This window comes from Cryptomeria japonica, chromosome 2 (assembly GCF_030272615.1).
Source record: "Cryptomeria japonica chromosome 2, Sugi_1.0, whole genome shotgun sequence".
NCBI lineage: Eukaryota > Viridiplantae > Streptophyta > Pinopsida > Cupressales > Cupressaceae > Cryptomeria > Cryptomeria japonica.
In genome coordinates this window covers 317,573,338-317,580,235 of record NC_081406.1, presented here as the reverse complement: position 1 = coordinate 317,580,235, position 6,898 = coordinate 317,573,338, and positions in this window count along the sequence as shown.

Genomic DNA, 6,898 nt, shown 5'->3' with positions numbered 1-6,898 from the left:
AGTTTTTCAAAAGTTTATCAATCGGTTTTTACACTTGTTAATATTGTATGCATCATTAAGCGGTGTATTAGGGTTTGTAACCCTAGTGGTTGAGAATTTAATGCAATAGGTAAAAAGGATAAAAGCAAGTTTTACTATGTTATTTTTTACCCTAAATGCATTCAAAAGAGAATTCTTGAGCACTTGTAGAGCAAAGAGAGAACTGCTAGCTGGTTTTAGTCGAATTTGTGCTGTGATTTACATGATTGAAGTTGATTCAAAGGTTAGTGAAGGTTGAACTGGTGTGCATTTGAGAAATCAATCGGTAACCGAGGAAATGTGTGTGAATTGAGGTATTTATTTGTAAATCCCATTGCAAATCTAGCTTATCAGAAATGGCTTCATCATTTAAGCAAGTAGAGAGGTTAATGATCACATCAGAACCTATGGAGGTTGTAGAGTCGAAATGAATTATGTCTTATAATGTTTTATCTCAAGTTCTTGATGGTGTCATTGTAAAAGGTGATTTGTCTAGCTACATTTATTGTAAAATTGAAGATTTAGGATCATTGTCAATTTATTCTCAGTTGAAATCCCTTTGCGATAAGAGCAGAAAGATTCAACCCAAGTATAGTAGGGTTTATGAGAAAGTTTTTCATAATGTAGCTTATTTTCTTGAGGATTTTGAAGAGGAACATATCTGAATCATTCTGAGTCGTGTTCATGGTGAGAATATGTATTTGGAAAGGACACACACTATAACCAAGGAGGCTATTCCAGTTGTGACTGGTTTTTGGTCAACTAGTGAAGTTCCTAAGCTGAGGCAAATTTTTAAAGAAACTGTAACCACTTTAACCTTGTCTACCTCTGATTGGCATTCTTTTTCTGTTAATAACATTAAGGACCTAGCGGTTAAACTGGCTACTATAGTTATAGGCTACCAGATATTCTATTCTAGTAGAATGAATAGTGTACCATCTGCAGTCGTGCATACTACCTATAAAATGATTGTTGAAAATGTAGATTATGACCTTTGCGAGGCCATAAGGAGTCGATTGATGTTGAATCTACAGTCAATCAAGAAGGACAATAGTTAGAAGTTCAAATTTGGTCAATTATTGATTGGTTTATTCTTTTATTTTAAGAATTTCCTACCAGGAATTGGTGATCTTGAATGGTCTAAAGACCTACTGGTAACTGCTTAGATCAAGAACAACATTAAGGCTATTAAGAACACTTTCTCTGCTGCAATGAACAAATATTTCAATTAATTTCAAAATAAAATGAGTATGAGGGTAAGACTACTTGAGGATGTTGTGAAAAACTTTGCTAAGGACATCATTTTCACAGTCACCACTGATTTCTATCTGATGGAAGCTATTGAACCTAGAGAAGATGAAATGGAAGACATGAGCTATGAAGTCAATTATGACTTATTGATTGGTTATGCCAATAACCTATTGGCATCTCCAGTGGACAAGAAGAAGAAAAGACTGGATACTATTGAGGAGCAAACTACAAAAGTTGAAACCAGTAGTGCTCCAACCAGTAGTGGTAAAGGAAAGAAGAAGAATGTTGAGAAAGTGCCTCCAGTGTCAAAAAGTACAAGAGTGACATGAAGTGTCCAAACTAAAAGGGAACCATCACCTAAGGTATAAATAAAGAAGCAAACTACAACAAAGAAAAGAGGTCGAAAACTGATTCTTCAAGCAGAATCTGATGATACTGATACTGAGGAAGAGCCAAAGAAGGTAAAGGCAACTGACAAGAATTCCAAACCAGTTGAAGCCACCTCTCAGCAGACTATTCCCATTAATAGTTTGTCTTACAAGCCTATGACTAATTTTGAGAGAATGGTAAAGACATTGGGAAAGAATAGATTTGATAATGTCAAAGAATATTTTGATTCATTTGATAAAGATCATAAGGAACAAATTGTTCAATAGGTAATCATCTAACTGTGTCATTACAATCGATTACCTCATGATCTTAAGAAGGATATTTCTGATTCTTTATATACTATTCTTTTGAATAAATGGGAAGAAGTTGTGAAGAAAGAAAAAGAAATTATTGATAATGTGTTTTTGCAATATTTTCCTGATTTGTCAAAAGATGAGTTAATTGCATTGTTTGACAATCACAAAGTTAAATTTTCTTTTAAGTCAAGAAGATTGAAGCTACTTAGTGGGAAGGTGCAACCTGTTGAATTTGATACTCATCAGATAATGAAGGAAATTCAGAATATGTGTAAACTAATAGAGTCCCAACAAGCTAATGAGCAAGATACCGTGGATTTACCAGAAATGGATGAGGAAGAAATAGTGCAAGCTAATATTGTCTATCCTATCAAGAAGAAGGATGACACTACTTCCCAACTAGTATTTTTTGTTGATGATATACACGATACAATAGATCTATCTAGAAACATTATTTCACCAGATATGCAGCCACCAGAAATTACTATTTCACAGGTTAATACAGTGGAGGTACCGACAACTCAATCAAGTTTGGATATTCCACCCCCACCGGTAAATGATCAACAAGTGAAACCCCAACTCCCACCGGTTTCACAAGCTAGTCAGGAGGAACCTGCTGAAAAAATTGCTGAACAGACCTCTGAAAAGGAGAAGGAAAAAGAACAAAAGGAAGATAAAAGTGAGAAGGAGAAATCTCCTGAACTGAAAAAGGCATTAGTCAAATAGCAGAATGATGATGATGATGACTCATTTTTCATCAAAGGGCCTATAAATGTTGATAATATGAGTGCATCAGAATTGTTGGAGTTTGCAAATGTGATGCAATCTAGAGCTCAGAATAAGAGGCTTAAGGAACAGAGAATGGAAACTAAAACCATTCAAAATACTATAGATATTCTGTCAAGCCTTCTACCAGAAACTGCTACAGGGAACTTGTCAACTCTAATTGGCAAGCTTGGTCAGTTGGTTGCTGATGCCTCTGACCAACTTAAGTCCCTTGAGGAAGCAGTGCAGACCTATGTAGAGAAGAGCTACAAGAAGAAGCGAGGAGAACAAATCATGAAGGATATTGATACAGGGAGAATTTCCCTATCCCTGAATAAAGATATGTTAAGAAAAGCTATTGAAACAAGAGGGAAAATTATTGCATTTATATCTAATGTTTCATTCTTTTATATTGATATCAATCAAAGGTGAACAAAGACTAAGCAAGAACTGGAAAAGACATGTAATGCTTACATGCATTTACAAGACTCAATCTTAACTTTTGACAAATATGTGGATGATTTTCAAAACTGGTTAGATGTCTATGATTGTGAACAAGCAAAAAGACTCTGATCCCTAAAGGAGTTGAAGAATTTACTCAGACCAAAAGTGGACATGTTACAAAGAGTATACAAGAATGCTAAAGCAATTTTGGCTACTCCAGAGACGTGTACACTTGATGCAATGGAAAAATTGTGTACACAGGTCATGACTACAATTGAGCTCACTCAAACCTTGCTAGAGACATGGGAAAATGATTTTTCTCAATTGAAGTGTACTTTTAGTGGCATTTTTATGAGAATTGCAATGAACAATCCTTGATTCATATTTTCAAGTTTCTGTATATGTAAACTTTTGATGCAAATTTTTGTTATATATTTACTTTTCAATTTGGCATTATTGTCAAAGGGGGAGTAGTAATATGTATGTGTGTTGTAAAAATTTTGTACACATTAAGGGGGAGCATGTATTGTGATATGTGTGGTATTTTTTTTAAGCACACTTAGCTGTATAGTTTGAAAATTTTCTAAGTGTTGTCATCAATGCCAAAGGAGGATATTGTTGGCTTGATGATGATTGTAATGAATGACTTCATATGTTGTCATTGATGGAGCATGTACACACACACATATGTTCACATTGTCTACCAGAATTACTTCTAAAGATTACTTGTATTGCAACTGGTATTGAAAGCTTATGATGGTGTCAAACTAGTACATGTAGACAACCAGTATATACAGGAATGACCCGACACCAACTTGAAGATCCAGTGGAGATTATCTAAGAAGCAATGAAGGACAATCGGTTTATATGTTAACAATGGTTAACTCTAACCGGTATCAATGTTCCAACTGGTATTCATTGATTGTGTGATGAGTTATCACCGATCGTGATGAGTTATCCTAACTGACAAATTTTGGCAGCAATTTGTGATGAGTTATGTTTGATTGTCCATATACACTGCACCTAGGAAATTGTAATATAATTTCTAAGGCCGACATGAAATCTAAATGTCTATATAATGACATTATGATGAACTATTTTAGCGATATGATGAGAGATGATATGAGATGATTCAATGCGAAGATAGAAGTGTTAAGTTGTTGAGGGCATTGCAAAGTATGTTGGTGATGCATTTTTTAGTGCACAGAAGAGGATCTATTCAAACAAGTTGTGCTTCTTCTAGATCACACCACCTGTTGTTTTCTAATCATTACAACAGTCAAATCCCCTAATCGGGTAAGCTCTAACAAGCTTCATTCTACAAATCCTTTAACAAGGTGATCCATTAGTTTGGATTCAGAAATCCTCTACTAAGGTTACTTCTAACAGAGTACTACCTTTAACAAGGTATAGCTCCTAATAGAGCTTTGGGATCTTTAACAGGATTCGCTCCTAGCAGAGCACTTTTGTAGACCTTAACCGGTTAGCTACCTATTACTGCAGATAGTTAACTTGTGAGTCTTATCTCACCGTGGTTTTTCCCATTTGGGTTTTCCAAGTATAAACACTTGTGTTATGGTGGATGTTTTACTTTGTGTGGATGCTTTAATATCATTTTGGATTGCATGCATAGTGTTGAGTAAACTTGTTAAGTATATCTACCAGTCAGTGTTTAAAGTAGTATTGTTTTTGGTGTCACCGACTCACCCCCCCCCCCCTCTCAGTGCTTTATAAGTCTATCAGAGGGTATTGAGTACCTAATAGGGTTTGTTGTCGGGACAGGAACATGGCTTAGGAGATACCCTATCAAGAATTATGATGTTTGGTTGTTCAAGGACTTTGAAACACACAAACATATTATTCATTTCTCTAACCTTGTTGTTGCAACAAATATTCATTTGATGAAGTATCGTGGTAGACCTCATAACAAGATTTTATGGAAAGTTCGTGAATCTGACCATGAGGCAATACTTGACACAATATGGGTTAGAGTCGATCTTGAAGGCTCACTTGATTTATTCTACGGTTCAAAGTAAAATGATTTTGAGAATTTTGTACATATCATCGACGGATTGTTCTATATTCATTTTTTGTATATATAAATGCCCATGAGATGATTTATACATGTTTAGGGGCATAACTTTGTATATTTAAATGGCAATGAGCTGATTTGTACATATTAGATGCCAAATTTTATATATTAAAATGGTGATGAGCTGAATCGCACATATTGTAATGCCAAATTTTATATAAAAGCCCATCAAATGATTTGTAAGACATTATTTTGTATATTAAAATAGCCAAGAGCTGATTTGACCATATTTAGAGGCAAATTTTTGAATAATATGTGACAATGTTTTGTGAGTATTTTTTGTGTCTATGTTTTGTGACTATGTTTTGAGTTTATGTGATGTGATAAGGTCAATCATGACTATTATTGATAAGGTCAATCATGAGAATTCTTGATTCTTGTATAATCATGGATAATTATTTGAGTCATTATCAAGTCATAGGAGTCATAGATTGAATCTAGATACAATTTGAGCAAAAATTGTCATTATTGTCAAAAAAACTATCAAAAAAGTTGTCAAGCAACTTGTACATCGCGTCGGTAGGGTATGACTCGATGTTTCAGTGCTTTGGGATGCACGAGAGGAGCATGCCTAGCATAAACCTACCCACCTAGATGCACTCGTGACGTCGATTGTGCACAGGATGAACTGAATTAATTCTAGCCTATCTTACAACTTTGCATTGCATGCAACTGACAGTTTTTGCAGCAAGCGAAAAAATGCTACCAATTGAAAATGACTCTAAGTCATAAAAAAAAAAGATAGACCATTGTAGAGAAGCCTCATGTGACCCCACAGGTTCAAATGGATTGATCATATGTGTCCTGGATTGGAAGAAATAGTCTGTCAAAGTTTGACAATTTTTTGGACTCATGACACTTGAGAGATCGCGTCGGTAGGGTATGACTCTCGACATTCTGACACTTTGGGATGCATGAGAGGAGAATGCCTAGTGTAAACCTACCCATCCGAACTCGCTCGTGACATCAGTTTGTACACCAGGTGAACCGAATCAATTCTAGCCTATCTTGCAACTTTGCATTGCATGCAACTGACAGTTTTTGTAGCAGGCGAAAAAATGCTACCAATTGAAAATGGCTTTGATTCATTAAAAAATGAGAGAGGTCATTGTAGAGGAGCCTCACGCGACCCCACAAATTCAAATGGATTGATCATATGTGTCCTGGATTGGAAGAAAAAGTCTATCAAAGTTTGACATTTTTTTGGACTTAGGGCACTTGAGAGATCGCGTTGGTAGGGTATGAATCGATGTTCTGACGCTTTGGGATGCATAAGAGGAGAATGCCTAGTGTAAACCTGCCCACCCGGATGCACTCGTGACATCAGTTTGTGCATGCAACTAACGATTTTTGCAGCAGGTGAAAAAATGCTACCAATTGAAAATAGCTCTGAGTCATCAAAAACCATAGGCCACTATAGAGGATCTTCACGCGACCCCATAGGTTCAAACATATCGATCATATGTGTTTTGGATTGGAAGAAACAATCCGTCAAAGTTTGACAATTTTTTGGACTCAGGGCACTTGAGAGATCACACTGGTAGGGTATGAATCTCGACGTTCCAATGCTTTGGGATGCATGAGAGGAGCATGCCTAGTGTAAACTTGTCCACCCGGACGCGCTCATGATGTCAGTTTGTTC